The following is a 17,468-nucleotide window of genomic DNA, read 5'->3' on the forward strand; positions in this document are numbered from 1 at the left end:
AATTAACATGATCTACAATTTAACATCGGTCCTGAAAATTAGGTTATGATAGTAATATAAGTGCAATCCAAGTATATAAGATTTACTTAATAAATTCGAGTGATGCCTAACATTATCATTTAAATCTTCCTCTGTGCTACTCCAAAAGATGTCACTCTTACGATTAGTCAGGGCCCATGTTTAATTACCGTAGATTATCACAGGTAGTTTATATTCATTGAAGATCTTCCCTTTGATTGATATATTTGTTTTTCGACTTCTCAGGATATTCTCCACTTTCCCAAAAGCTGCCCATCTCAATGCTATCCTTCTCTTTATCTCAGGAACGAGATTCTCATCTCATATATTATTCCCCAAGTAGATGTAGCTTTCAACTTTCTCAATGTTTCTTCCATTAACAATTATTGGCGACTTGGCAGATGGTTAAACATCACCTTGCCTTCTATCAAAACGTTCAAACACAGTTAGACAGGGCACATAGCCAGACAACATGACAACAGATGATCTACATGGACAACAGAATGGACACCTCGGGAACATAAGATTCCAAATAGAAGACCAAGAATAAGAGGAAGGGACGACCTGAGACAAACATGTCACTCACATGGCAGCGGATAGATCGGGACAGAGTAAGATGGCTTAAGTCCAGGAGGGGATCCTTATTGAGAGATAAAACCCTTATTGATTGATTGATTGATTGATTGTTCCATTGATTGATTGATTGATTGTTTGATAATAAGTATGAAAATCTTATCAAATGTAAAGAAATGTCTGAAATTATTTACATATAGGCGACTGCTTTTATTGGAAATGCGCATATTTTAGCCAAAAATCAATGTTCCTGTGATATATCTCCGATATTTCAGACAATTCCTGCAGCGTTTTTTTTTTTCATATTTCTCTTTAATTGTTCCTACGTAGCAAAGAAGGTGTGAGAAAAACCTTCGGGGGACATGCTTGACCCGTAAGCCTTAGGTTGCCAATGCATGACAAATATGATACGATTCGAACACAGTATACACCACAATTATGTGCTTATTATCAATCATAATTTATCAGCACTAAATTTCAATCTTCGTAAATAATGTTTGGTTTTGTTTTGAAGCGACCGGGAATTTCCTTAGCCGAAGGATTCTTCGCATGGAGTTGATTTCTTTCCATAAATGACGGTATTGTTTTTGTAATCAAATGTTTATGTAAATCATTTACGTATTTTTTAAAATAAATTATTCAGGAATTATTTTTTCTATTAGAGTGTATATTTCTATTTGTGGTCGATAACGCGTGTTTGACAAGCCTTCTCGCCTGAGGTTCACGAGATTCTTGTATTAAAGTAGAACGCCCGCGTAGATACTCATGCTTTTTTTTGTGGAGACGCCTTTAAAAAAATTGTTTCACGCATACGTGTGGCTAAGGTGAAGTGTGGTGGTATCTAATCTCACTGAGGGCGTTCATTGAAGTCTTTGCTGCGTTGAAGGCGTGATAGTTGGCGGATTTATGCGGGTTATTCCTTTCAGTTAGCTTTCACTGTATCGTCTGTTCTTTATTTCTCATCATAACTCCCCCCCTCACTACACAGAGAGAACCGCTGATGAGTCGGAAACGTCGGAATACGTGATACGTATATATCTTGCTTCCCAGCTGAGCTGATCACGCCGATGAAAGTGAAATTATAACCAACTAGCATTCAGGTGAATTGCTCTTTTTAATAAGCAATTCATTACATCCAAAAGTATCGCAAACAACATTATTACGAGCTGCCTTAAATAAGTTTTCAGGCTTTTTTCGCATAGACACTTTTATTGATAGTAAACACATTACACTCTAGTTCCCTTAGAAGTAATCTCCCTCGACTGCAATGCACTTGTTGAACCGTTTAAACAACTCCTGGAAAACTCCATAGATGTCCTTTTGTGTGTACGTGCCAATGCACCTCGTCACAGCCTCTTTCATCTTCTCATAAAGAAATCCTATAAGGTTTATCTTGAACTTGGGGAATAACCAAAAATGTCAAGGAATAAGGTCTAGGCTATAATGAGGATGACAGACTGTCTTGACGACGATCTTGGTCAAATAATATGTGATACAGATAGAGTTGTGGAGTGGTGCACTGTGTTGGTATAAAATGCCACTGCCCGATTAAAAGAGTACTGACCTATTTCGACGAAATATTAACCTTAACTCTTTAAAAACTCAAAACTAGTATTCCTTGTTGACTGTATGTGCAGTGAGAACGCAGTGCATGTAAATCATGTCATGCTGTTAAAAAGGGATCATAAGTTTCTGGGTGGAAACTTATGATGCTCAATGCTTTATAATTCACTTCGACAAAACGGCGATATTAATTAGCGGGGATTATTCGAGTGCTGGAGATGTAGGCTTTAGTCTAGGGGGTTCTGCCTTCAAATCTCGCTCAGTTAAGACACACTTATGAGTTTTGACCGTGCATATATAATTAAAAAAACTAAATATATTTATATCACTCACAAATGGGCTCATCACACTTTAGTATAAATAAGTAAAGTCGTTGAAAAGTACTAAAATTAAAATAAATTTATTCTTTCTACAAAATTGCGATATGCTTATACTTGTTTACCATTTAAGCTTTGATAGAACCTTAGGTGTACAAATCTAGAATCCTGGTACCGAGTTTATCTAGATTAAGCCATGTTGATGAGTCTTAAATAACGGTGCAGGTTTCTATTGGTATATATATATATATATACATATATATATATATATATATATATATATATACATACATCTGAACTTTCAGAACTTTCGATTGCATTAATAAGAACATATAATATTTTTAGACATATAATAGCATATAATGAGGGATTATTTAGCAATCCGAACAAAAAGCGCAATAGGAGACAAACACTTGTGCAATGTAAATATTTCTTTTCTTAATCTTTCTCTGTTTCATTTGCGTCATTAAATAATTTTTTTCTTGTATCTTAAAATTGAAAAATTGTCTTTTACTGGTTTTTAAATTCCTATTAAATACTCATGGAATTTTAGATGGAGAGATTTGAGAATAATTCATGGTCAATAATTTTAATTAGAGTGATTAAAAGGATACGATTTGCAAAGACAGTTAAAGTACATAAACAATTTTGTTGTATTAATTTAACTTACAACGATATCGTACTTAACATTTCGTTATACTTTACCTCAGCCGAATTTACAGAAAAAAAAGCACACCGATTTGATCGCTATATGAGAAATCTATAATACTAAAAATTCTCATTTACCTTTCAAACAAGTAAGTAAAGATGTTTACGACAAAATGTTACTCTCTGCGATTGACTATTTAAAGCGTCTACGATTAATTAATTAATTTAATTAAACGGATAGATTGAACTACGAAAGCTTATTTAACAAATTATTAAATTAGAATTAAAAATTAAAAATTATTAAATTAGAATTAAGAATTAGAATTAAGAATTTAAAGTATATGTTAATCTTAAAACTGATTATTTACCCATGGGTTAATCTACATCTGCTATCCATCCATAATCTACTGGGGTTATTCATGGCTCCAAAACCAAAATTACAATTCGTGTATTGTGTTCTTGGATGCCTAAGTAAAATAATATATACCCTCTATTAATTATTATGATAACAAAATCATCCAATTAGTACAAGTGTGCTTCACTCCAATGAAAAGGTATCTACCCTTGCATTTTTGAATAAAAACATTTAGAACAAGAGTAAATCAACCGGCAGGGATTCGACAAGCTTTAGTTGTCAGAGACAATATCAATTAATTTCTAATCCACTAATTGCTAATTTATTTTTTTTAATAATTGCCAGTTTATTGTTAAGTTGTTTTATTGAACTGGAAACGGCACCACTTATTTCGCCATCAATAGTACTAGAACTAAATACTAAACATGTTATATATATATATATATATATATATATATATATATATATATATATATATATATATATATATATATACGTGCGCGTGTGTGTGGTTATCTCATTCGTTCTCTTTTCACCTCACTTTCTCTGTATACACACACAAATATATATATATATATATATATATATATATATATATATATATAACTACGTATACAATACACATACACACATTTATATATATACGTATATAACATACACACACACACATATATACACACACATATATATATATATATATATATATATATATATATACATATATATGCATGTATGTATCAATAATTTCCTGCACCCTTTATCTCTGTATCAATAATTTCCCGCGCCCTTTATTTGTGTCTAAACAATGATTTAGACTGTAACCCGTAGATTACATAAACAACGATTCTGTCTTAGAACTCACGCCTGTGGAACTCTCTTTCGTTTGCCTGCTTTCCATCTGACTACAATCTGATTGTCTTCAAGTCTAACGTAACAAGTACTTGATGAAACCTGCTCCTAAGTAATCCAATTTACAAAATTCCGACTATTTATGACTACTACACTCTTATCTCATTGATTAATGTATCCTCATTAACCCTTGTCCTCAAGTGGCCTCCTATATTTTACAGTACCATAGTTTTCGTTCACATTTTCATTGTGAAAAGGTTTTCATTTATCTCACAATACTTGTATCTTATATACCTCTGTACATTTCTGATTGTTCTGTCTGACACAATATAGATCTACTGCATTCGACTTTATGTTTTCTTTTCTACAATGATCATCAAATATATGCTAAACTTGTCGAATAAATACAAAAGTGTTAATGCAATCAGTATATTAGTGGTGTTTATTGTTTTTTTGTTTGTTTTTTATAGTGGTGATACAATCAAATCGAAAACTTTAACGTTTAGTAAACTTTCAAACTTTGTAAACTTAAAAAACACAACTATTTACTAAAGCTTTTTTTATTAAATTTCTTTAATGTTGAAAATTAATTCTCAAGCATGCTATAGTGTTGTTTGTAAGGGATAATATTTAATATTTAGTCCGTTAAATCCAAAGTAGCTGAGCAGCGGTTTGGTTCCCACCAGTTTGGGCAAATAACAGTACAAAAACAGAACAGAAGTGTGCGTTCTATCCCAGCCATTATCAATGGACCTGAAATTATCTCGTCAGCACCAGACAAGGCCAAACAATTTGCAAAAAAACTTTGCAGCTAATTCTACCCTATGCGACGAAGGCCATCAACCCCCCATATCTCCTCCTATAACACATAACAAACTAGGTAACATACAAATATCTGTGCATGAGGTCACCAAGCTAATCAAGAACCTTGTTTCCAGTAAAGCAACTGGCCCTGACGGCATCCCAATTATAGTGTTAAATAAGCTTCAACCAGAAATTACCCCCATACTTACAAACTGTTTAAGCGTTGCCTTAAGGAGAAGTGCTTTCCAACACCGTGGAAACCTCATCAGTATGCCCTGTATTTAAGAATTCAGGGGATAAGTCATCTCCCTTTCAGTACAGACAAATAAGTCTCCTGTGTGTCATGAGTAAGTTGCTGAAATCCATATTAAATAGAGAAGTAGTCAACCACCTCAGCAGAAATAACCTTCTTAGTGACACGCAATATGGTTTCCGTTCTGCAAGATCTACCGCAGATGTGCTAACGGTTATATCTCATAGGATTGGTGAATCTCTTGACAAAGGATTCCTTTGTAGGGCAGTTGCTCTTGTCATATCAAAGGCCTTCGACCAGATATGGCATAAAGGCGTACTTCACAAGATTTTCAGCTACGGTATAACTGGAAATGTTTTCTCTATCATTAAATCATTTCTCTCTGATAGTCTCATAAGAGTAGTGGTCGATGGACAAAAATCAGAGGTCTGCAGTATTAATGCTGGAGTCCCTCAGGGGTCCATCCTGGGCCCAACTCTTTCTTGATCTACATCAATGATCTCACTAAACACATACTTAAATCATTCGTTGAGATCTATGCTGATGACACGACCACCTGCGGCAACACATCAAAGGCTGTAAATGACAAAGTTCTCTCTGATTCTCTCTCCTCTGATCTCGAGCTCGTGGTTCAGTGGAGGAAGACCTGGCTGGTTACCTTTAATACATCTAAAATCAAACTCTGATCATCAACGCTCTGATACTCATCTGGCATCAATTGAAATGGATGGCTCTCGTCTAGGAGAAGCCCCATGTTTTGACAAGCTTCTGGGCTTGACCTTCACTCCTGATCTGAAATGGAACACGTACATCAAGTCTGTTGCCAAGGTCGCTGGAACGATTGTGGGATCCTTCTACCGCTCCAGAAGATATCTCACTACTGATGCAATTCTCTATCGATATAAAAGGCAAGTACGTCCAAGGGTGGAATACTGCTGCCATATCTGGGCAGGAGCTGCTAAAAACATTCAATCCTGCCGTGAAATAGTACAAAATAGAATTCGTAGCTTAGTGGGGGATGCCCTTTTCTCTTCCCTGCAACCTCTCTCCCACAGAAAAGACGTTGCGAGCCTATCTTTGTTTTATCGTTATTTCCATAGCAGGTGCTCGTCTGAGTTCTAATCTCTCTTACCCCCTCGCCAATCGAAAAACACCCGTCTAGCTGAAACCAATGTCAAAATTGTTCCCCAGTCTTTATCTGTGCTTACATCCAAATGTAGATTCCATGAAGAAAGCTTCTTTCTTAGAAGTGCACGCCTGTGGAACTATGTTCCCTCTGCCTGCTTCCCACGTTACTACAGCCTAGATGTCTTCAAGTACAACGTAAAAAAAATCCTGATGAACCGCCCCCTTAAGTAAACAATTTTATTTAATCTCCACACTAGCGTACTGTACATGAAATAATCCTCATCCCTGAGTGGCTTCCGGGCCTGGATAAGTGATGGCCACCTTGTAACGAAAAAAAAAGTTACTGAAATATACTTTAGTTGCTGTCACCCAATGGAGATAAAACGTGAATGTTTACTGAAGAAAGAGGAGAAAACAGGAGTACCTACTAGACTGCATTTTAGACTGCATAAGGTACACGAGTTTTAGACTGCATAAAGTACACGAGTTTGTCAGGGTAACCTGACATAAGTATACTTTTCACTACAAGTAAAACCTGCCTTAATATTCAAAATAGCATAGCATTCGCAACTCAAAGAGAATTTCCTTGCTATTCCTAATCCACACTGGTTTGTGAGGAACTGTACACCTTCTCCAACTCATGAAACTACAATTTGCAGCACGAAACTTTAGAGTCCACAGACTAGAAGAATTCTAATCCTAAACTCAAGTAAGACGAAGAGATTACAAGACAGACATAATATAACATCCTTAAATCGTCAATTATGGAGAAGAAAATTATTTTATTAACTTTTTTACTAATAAAGTATTTGAAATGTAAATGACAGCATTAACAGATTATTAGAATAAATATGTATCTCATATAGAAATCAAGTGTTAGCTCCTCGAAATGGGTCCATGAATTTCTGAGAATATCAACTGCAATAGAATGAAACAGAAAAGTATTTAAAAAATGCAGTAAAAAAATGATATATGGCGTGATAGAAAAAAAAGACAGAGTGTTTTTCATTTAATCCCGATTAACGCTGTTCCGAGTTTGAAGGAATATGCGAATCACAACACATCTCGTAATTATAATCGGCGAATCTCGTTCATACTTGTTATTTCTTTTTTTAAATGAACGCGGAAATCATTTAATTGACATATGGTTAAAATGGCAGCGAGTATCTATTTCCGAATCGATAAAGTCTGTTTTAAATTAGTTTCCTGGAATCGTCGGACCCCCATCGGAATTATTTTAATTAATTGATTTTATAGGGTTTTAGTCATCATAAATTTAAAGAAACCGCTGCGTAAAGTTCTTTTGACTTGCTCCAATAGCCCGCTGGAGTCCTCCTGGGTTGAACCTCTTGAATGATCCGAAAAAATACTTTACTTACGATCACATTTGAAATCAAAAGAGAATCAGATGATGAAGCATACTCAATCCAAGCATATATTTAAGCCTCTAAGAAAGATTTATATGTATACATATATATATATATATATATATATATATATATATATATATATATATATATATATATATATATACGCATATATATACATATATATACATATATATATATGTATCTATGTATATATATATATGCATCTATGTATATATATATATATATGTATCTACTTATATATATATAAATATATATATATATATATATATATATATATATATATGTATATATACCTTATTCATATTTTACCAAACATTTTAATATAATAAAATATATCAAAATTCGGTGGTTCTTCAAATACAATACAAATTTAAGTCAAAATAAAATAACTCAGTTAAAGATTATCAAGTGTTCATCTAATATTTTCATAAAACTGCACAATAACTATCAAAATGAAAGAATAAAGCTTTGTATTTTTATAATCTGTACACTTGTTTCATGGCCATTCAATATAAGGTAATGTAAATGTCAGTCACTATGTCTCATTTAATATATATATATATATGTGTGTATATATATATATATATATATATATATATATATATATATATATATATATATATATATATATATATATATACAGCCAAGACATGAAAATTGTTAAATAAAATGTTTTTACTATAGGCTTTAAAAATAAACGTAGAAGATTCTATTTGAAATTTATTTATCTTCAAAGTGCACTTTTATAAAGTTTATTAAGTAACGTATAAAAATTTAATGTAAATTGAATCAAAAAATTACCCTGGATGTATTTTATGTAATATACAGTCTGTTTCACTTTAAAATAAAATCATTGAAAAGGTTATATCTATATCAATAATTGCTTTTTTAATGTTTTTAAATTGCAACAATATGTACGTTACCTGAGATAAATCCAAGGTAATTGTTTGATTCAATTAAATTTTCCAATCTTACTTTGTAAACTTTATAAAAGTGCACCTTGAAGATAAATAAATTTCAAATTGAATCTTGTACCTTTATTTTCAAAGCCTATGGGGAAACATGTTGTTCAACGATTTATATACCTTAGATGAAATGCGTTTCTAACTTGTATCTTATCTTTATAAGATTATATTTTTAAACTCTCCTTTTTTCTATTTCAATTTGTATTTCACCTCACACCACAACTCATTTTGCAACCCCCTCTTTTTATTATTACAGTTCTGTATATTTTCTCTGTTTCAGTTTGTATTTCTCCTCACACCACAACTCATTTTTTGCAAGCCCCTCTTTGTAATACAGGTCTGAATATTGAGAAAATCTGAATTTTTTGAAACAAAAACTTTAAAGTAACTTTTTCAGATTAATATTTTTAAAACTTCTTTCAGAATAGAAAATCTTAAAAGTTTTATAAGGAACATATGTCATATAGGTTTCATTAACAAATATTCAGTACATAACGAGAAAAATAGAGATGAAAATTTCAAAAGGAATGTATAATTTGTTACGGTCAATAGTAATCCTCGCCAGCGAAAGTTGTGCTAGTTTAATTCTATTATTATTATTATTATTATTATTATTATTATTATTATTATTATTATTATTATTATTATTATTATTATTATTATTTAAAACATTTTGTGTCCTGCTCTTTCGCGCAAGGACTAATATATATATATATATATATATATATATATATATATATATATATATATATATATATATATATATATATATACACCTGGTAAAATGATATTCAAGGGGGAAAATCGTGAATTAAAACAAAATTATTAAAAGTGCTCAATAAAAAAGAGTAGTGACTATGTAATATTTGTCTTTAGGAATATATATATATATATATATATATATATATATATATATACATATATATATGTGTGTGTGTGTCCGTGTAAAATTATGTATGTGTATATATTTACCTAAAGTTCTTTAGAAGAATTAATCAAAATTAACACAAGCTACCAGGATTAATATATTAGACAAAAAATCGGTAAAATACCAAGTATCTACATCATCACAGCCGCCATATCTAAAATCTGAAATCGTTAACAGGTATTAATTCAACACATTCTCAATCACATTTTAGGCTACATTTTACTTTTGTTGGTACGTGATAATTTGTTCTCCATGCGTTTGTTTTTTAGTAAGACTGAAACTGAATTTTTTTCATAATGTGACACTTTTATTCAATTTAATATGATCCGTTTTTCCTAGTCAACAATTCTAGTAAATTACACAGCAAAGAAGAAATTATATGTGCAATTCTTGTTCACTGGATATTAATTGTTCTTGTAAATAGCAGATAAATAATTATGATATTCTCATGGAAAGAATAGTGTGTAAAATCAACCAAACTTGCATTAAAGTTTATTTTTTCTGTTTTTTGTGTTTCACATGATCGACTGTAACAGAGTAGATGTCACGTATTTACCAGCAGCATCCGCCATGTGATACGTATACAAATAACCACGCCGGTACGGATGATGACGTCAAGGAGGAAGAGAAGAAAAAGAAAAGCAGGGAAGAAGAGGGGCCACCTGGCGACAACCGAAAATGCCCGCGCTGACGTAAGATAGAGGTACTTTCCGTAAGAATGCTTGAGTGTGTAATTTTGACGCCGGTGTTTCTCAATCCATGATCACATTTCTACTGCGTTGGCACTGTCAGCTTACAGCTGATATGAGAACTGCAAGGCAACTGCCAAAACTGCCCAGATAAGTGTAAGGTACATAAAGAATCTGGTAATACCATGTGTTCCTTTATTCATTACTGATTATATTCAATGATGCCAAAATTTATGACGTCACGGGAACCATTACGTCAGCGTGATTCTGCCGTAATTGTACCTACTATTATTTTAAAATGGAAAAGGAGCGCTCCAATTTCGATTTGACTCTCGTCAGTTCGGTGGACCCAGTCGTCATGGAAACCAGGGGCAGTAGCAGCAGTACCCAAACAGCCATTTTCAATGCTACTTAATAAACAAATAATGCGAGTCACAAACTACCGGTGTGTGATACAAATATCGTTCTCTACTGCTGCCTTCCTCCCGGCGATTCCCCTCACAAACTGCTTTCAGCGACTTCAGCTTAGTCGTGCAGCTTTCAGCGATTCTAGCTTAGTCCTGCAGCGTACAGCGCCTGGAGCTCACTCCTGCAGCTTCCAGCAACTCCAGTTAATGAATGCACCTCCAACGCTTCAAGCTACCAATTCCTGAGGGGCATTCCAGTGCCTACTGACGGCCGTCTACCTGCTCGATTAAGGACGTTAAGGTACCTACTCTAGCGCCGACTGACGTCCGGCTAACCGTACTAATCCCCACCAACACTCAGCTTCCCGTTCCAGTGCTCACTGGTGTCCAGCTTCCAGTCCCTACCTCCGGGATCAATAATCTCAACCTAGCGGAATGCCGATTATAGCTTCAGCTGATCCTGAATTCACTGAATATTTTTTTGGTAAACAAGAAAAAAAGATACACGTCGTCTTCAACCGAAAATTGGTGTTATTCATCCTTCTTTATTATTGCGGTTATCACTTTAACTTTTTCCCACCTGTATTAGTTGTGTTTTCTATTGGGAGTTCCACACCTTTTGTCCTGCTGCAACCATCTGTAACTGCCTGTAAATCAATGCCCCCTTTTTTACTTCTCTTAATGCGTTCTGAAATTGAAGACGAAGTTGTAAATGACATTTTAAATAACTATTTCATGTGCATATATATTTGAAATGCCGCAACATTTCTATTATTTTTACAAAGCCATGCTGCATGTTTTGGAAGTAAACAGCGGATTGTGTTGGTTATGCGTTATAGCGAATGCCAGTTAAACTGGCAAATTACTAATTATTCTGAAATGAGTTTCGCCGAATAATATCATACGTGTTTTCATCATATTTTCTTGAGGGCGCCATGTTTCTTTGGTACTACCTAGTTTTGTTTAGTTATTGATATCATGCGCCTCTTACCGTAACCGAAGTAATCTGTTGATATTTTTTATAGTCACAATTATTCTTGATTTCATTGTCGTAATTCTTCTTATAAATCTCATCCCTTTTCTAACATTCAAATGAAGGCTATAAAAACATTGCCTTGCTCGTAAAAATTCTACAAAGACGAAAACACCAAGGAATATTAATTGATGTGTTATGTTTTAATCTAGGTACGATGATGTTATGTACAACAATGACAAATAACACACTACCTGAACATTCTTTCTTCCGAACCCCTCGGTTTAACATTCACAGAAAATATGAACTGGACCAAATACATTAAGTATATTGCGAAGACTACTGCAAAGTTGTCTCCCTCAATCGTGCTAGCTAATTGCTCACACCTTAGAGTATCGTGTAATTATACAAGTTCACCATCCGCTCATAGATGGAGTATTGTTGCCACGCCCTGGTTGGTGAATCTACCACTAATCTGCCTCTTTGGATAGAGTGAAAGATAGGTCTCCAATCTAATAAGTCCCAATTTGTCAACTAGGATCCAATCCTGCCATGTCGCCGCAAGTTGCATCTCTGTAACTTTTTCACAAGTATTTTAATGAATGATGTCCTGATAAACTCTTACACCTTATGACCCTTTCACGTAGATATTACCGATAAACCCGGATAGCAATAAAATCACACCCCTTCACTGTTAAGGTCGCTAAAGGCAAAAAGCTTTCAACTCTAATAGCTTCGCCTTTAGGAATTCTCTTCCTGCTACCTGTTTTCCTGTGTGTACTGGAGTGCAAAAGTTCAAATGTATCGCACACCAGCATATTGTTAATATTTCTTTAGTATGACCCCAATTCGTAGCAACTTACGTCCACGTAGCAATATGCCGTGTTTGGGGTGAATGTAAGTAAAAAAAACGATCACTTAAATAAAAAAAAAAGATGTGATTGAACTTCTGCGTTATTTATGGTGCAGTATCAACATTCATATGATCATCCTTTCACTCTGTTCTCTTTATATTTCACCACCATGGGGAAAATTGTTAAATGTGGTAGCTTTAATGTAGAGGTTCAACTAAAATTACAGTAAGTGGTGCTGATGCAGAGAGTGATCCGGGCTATTTTTTAAATGGTATTTCCACATTTAATGAACGTTTATATTTTTTTTATTCAATTGTAAGGTTAAAATATAGAATAGGTACAGATCACCTTCCCCTTCCCATGTAAACAATGGCATTTGAAATAATAACGTTATTATTTCAGCACGGAACACTCTATGCATGAGTAGGTAGCTAGAGCGAGTGGGAAAGCGGTTATACGGTGCACGCGGCAACTCACGCCAGAAAAAGAGAAAAAGACATAACAGTAAGTTTCGACAAAAATTATACTAGAGTCCGATATTAGAAAAACGCTGATATAGATAAAAAATCAATATGAGAACAACAAAAATTATATATAAAGTAGGGTATGCACACACACACACACACACACACACACACACACACACACACACACACACACACACACATATATATATATTATATTACCTATATGTATATATATATATGTATATATATATATATATATATATATATATATATATAAAGAGATAAAGTACATATATGCGGAAAGAGAAGCTTGCTGTGATCAAATTGTCATAGACTTACATACTTATATATATATATATATTATAATATATGTATATATGTATTTATATTTATATATACTATATTATGAGATATATATATATATATATATATATGTATTAATATATGTTTTTATTTTATACCCTCAAAATATAAATGTAGTCCATTACAACACCAACACAGACTTGATCTTAGAATTTTTAAAACCTTTTAAACTATATATAAAAATAAACTTATTTTATTTTTATATTTTTTTAATTCGTTGGAAACACACTATTTAGTCTGTAAGTCATTTCATAACCTAAAGTCAATGCATCAACTTGCTCTCTCGAATTCATTATAGAACTAATGTTAATTCAAAGGATCATCGGTTGCTTTCCATGAAACACTGTTTTGGGTATTTTAAAAACAAAACAGTATATTAAATCATGGCTTCCCAGCAGTGTTGATCAAACACCTCCTCACTTAATCTCAAGACTAAAAAATGTTACAGATATTAGATTTGGTTGCGTACTCTTTATTACTTTCGCTGGCCTATTCAAGTTATTAAAAATGTCTTCCTTACCTGTGAGATTCATCTCTTTCCAACTTCAAAATTATTCTCTCTCTCTCTCTCTCTCTCTCTCTCTCTATATATATATATATATATATATATATATATATATATATATATATATATAACTGAACATCTCTGTGTGTGTTAGTCTGGTCACGAATAGGATTCTATATGATTGACTAGTTTACAAAAACTGATTACATAAATTGATGAAAGAGTTATCGAGGATCAGGAATGGCATGTTTGATCTGGCAGACAGGTGGTTCATAAACATTGTGGGCTTTGCATTCGCGCCTGGCCCCCAAAGTATGGAAATAAAAAATGAAAAAAATAAAACGTTTACAAGGGGGTTTGATAGAGTTGTATATAAGAATACTTCGATAAGTATGTTTCAACTTAAATAGGGATTGTATAATAAAATTTTAGGGGTCTGCGTTCGCGCCTGTACTCCATGGAAATATGGGACACACATTGACAATACTTTTCATATCTATCTGGGTAAGTATACTTTGATAATTATGTTTCAGTTATAAGAAATAAGATATAATAAAATTATTGGGTGTTCGTTCGCGCCTGACCTCCATAGAATGTAAATATGTCACAAAATTTAACAAGTTTTTTTAAAAAGGGTGAGGGTCCACAATAACACCTTAACTTTAATCTTAATTCACCTTAGCTTTCATTTATTTTTTTTTAGTTGAATCATATTGTGTCGAATTAATTCACCTAATAAATTCATATCTTATTAAAGTGAAAGCCAAAAAAAAAAGTCGGAGCTTTAGACAATTCTCGACAGAAATTTTGCATAACTCCATTTTTTACTTCTCCACCTGCACTTGCCACTTTTTCGAAAATAGATACATAGATAAAAATAAGAACGTTACTTTTATCGTGTCAAAAGATGGAAAAAATCCTGCTCACGTGATTCCTGGTCTTTTTAAAAATATTTACATAACCTTTTTATTTTGATTTATATATTTGTTTAAGCCTTTTGTTAGTGTAATAGAAGGAATTCAGTTGATTACAACCGTTTCTGCATGTTCTTTACATTACAATAGTACAACCTGAATCCGATGGCGCAATACTAAACCGTTCAATACTATAAAACTGAAACGAAGCTGTTCGTCTTTGTTGATTAAAAGTTTCATCTTTGTTGATTAAAAACCGAGAGGAGTTTGGTAGGAAAACTTTTTAAATATATATATATATATATATATATATATATACGCATACATAAAAATATATATTAAGAGGTTTGTGGTTACTCTAAATTTTTTACGCAAATAGTATGCAAGGATAAACAATGTAGAACATCTGGTTGAATATAGTTACATGTAATACTTTTGTAAAGATGGTCGTTCCATAAGAAAATAAAAAAAATATAGGGAATTCATTAAAATGAATGTTTAAAAGAAGATAAAAACTAGCCAGATTTTTTACAGATGAATCAAATTTACCGACCCATATATAGCAGAGTTGTATTTTTTTTTATAAATTAATAGAAAAAAGGCCTTTTTAATATGAATATCAATAATATGAATATCAATATACCAATTTAAGATCAGGGGTAACGGTCAGTGTCAAAAAGTGGTCAATATACGATGTTTTACCAAAAATGAGAGCCACTCAATCAATCGTTTGATTTTTTAAACTTTCTAAGGAAAAGAGAAACTATCTTTTAATATGAAAAATAAGTATTTTTCGTGTAAATTTACAACCCACATATAATTATTTTACTGATATTTTTGGAACATATTCTTACATTGTGCATAATTATTTCATATAAATTGGTTTAATTCGGCAATAAACTATAGTTTATTACAACAAAAGAAAATGAGCCTAAAATGTAGTTAAATCATTGGGTGATTCTGGAGTTTTATATTTATTAGTGACTAGCGGTGATACCCGGCGTTGCCCGGGTATGGGGAGCTTGAGGGTAAATAAAACAACATGGAAAATAGAGAGTAAGCAAACGTAATCACCCTGTTTCAATATTATAAAAATAAAACGAAAATGATTCAAAATAAAGAATAAACGAACGATGTTAAAACTTCTTGAAAAATCGGAAAAAAAAAAGAAAAACACAGCGAGGGTGATGGAAAATAAATGAATAAAAACGAACGAAAAAAATGGAATGAATAACCTTGTTTCAATATTAACACTTTAAAAAAATATATATACATATATATCTTACATTTCGCCACCACCGTGCAATTCATGTGTTTGGTTTGGGTGTTTTGTAGGCGGAGAATTGTTGTTTTAATTTTTTTGATTTCGTAGAACATGATTAATTTTGCAAACGGAAAGAAGAAATATAAATAGCATCAAAGTTGTTTGTTCTTTTTTTCTGTCAGGTTAACTAAGTATATAATCTAGGCTCGGTAAACTAAATCACATTGTCTGATTAAAAACAGGAATGGATATAAAATGTGTCTTTCTAGTCGCGTCGGTCGGTCGGTCGGTCGGTCGGTCGGTCGGTCGGTCGGTCTGTCCGTAACACTTTTGTGCTTGGCCTTTTTGGTTAAGATCAAAGTCCTGTTGTTAATAGATGCTGTTCTTGGCGTTTTAAGTTTTTGGCCAGGATCAAAGTGTAGTATCTATCCGGTAGATACTGCAAGAAAAAAACATATGTGGGGGTAACCTCACATATAATTCCTTGGTCAATGTAGGGGAAACCCTTCATTCATATTGTAACTATCCAGCTCCCCTACTCCCCTACTCCCCGGGGAGTGTGTCCTCATTTCCCCTTCACTCCTCACAATAAAAATCGGCCTTGTGCCTAATTTGCTCGGTGGGGGAGCAAATAAATATCAACTTCAACATATAAGACCTCGGTAAATGTAGGGGCAACCCTTCATGCCAATTGTTACTATCCAGTTCCTTACTCCCCAGGGAGTTGGTCTCCAATTCCCTTTGACTCCTCACATTAAAAATCGGCCTTGTGCCTAATTTGCCGGTGAGTAAGCAAATAAATACCCTTTTCTTGGCATTTTGGCCAAGATCAATGTGTAGTATCTGTTCTTACTACATGCTGTACTTATGTTTGTAATATTGTGATATAAAGTGGGGGGATCTCTTTTATGTATTTATTTAATGTAAAATGATCACTCCCTTTACAACCAGTTAGTCTCAAAGCCATTTAAGTCATTCTCCAGATCATTTAAGTTGGTTTTCGATTATTCCATTTATTTGTTAAGCATTCAAGTCATTTTTAAAATCATTCAATTCAGCCTTAAGTTCATGAAGTCATTCTAAGTCATTTACTTTTTATTTATTTAAGTAAATTAAGCCCATTTTTCGGTCATTTTAGTTTATCTTCAAGAATTTCATGTCAATCCTACATTTACACATTCATCCATTATACGAGTGCACGTGACTATTGTCTATCGGCCTTGTTTTCAGAGGAGGCGAA

General features: G+C 33.0%; 1 pseudogene; it reads left to right on the forward strand.

Moving 5' to 3' along the window:
* Positions 1 to 17,030: 17,030 nt before the first annotated feature.
* LOC145288372 (U2 spliceosomal RNA) lies at positions 17,031 to 17,189 on the forward strand (annotated as a pseudogene).
* The last annotated feature ends 279 nt before the right edge of the window (positions 17,190 to 17,468 follow it).

The sequence above is a fragment of the Euprymna scolopes genome, chromosome 11, assembly GCF_053919585.1.
Source record: "Euprymna scolopes isolate OS-2025 chromosome 11, ASM5391958v1, whole genome shotgun sequence".
Classification (NCBI taxonomy): Eukaryota; Metazoa; Mollusca; class Cephalopoda; order Sepiida; family Sepiolidae; genus Euprymna; species Euprymna scolopes.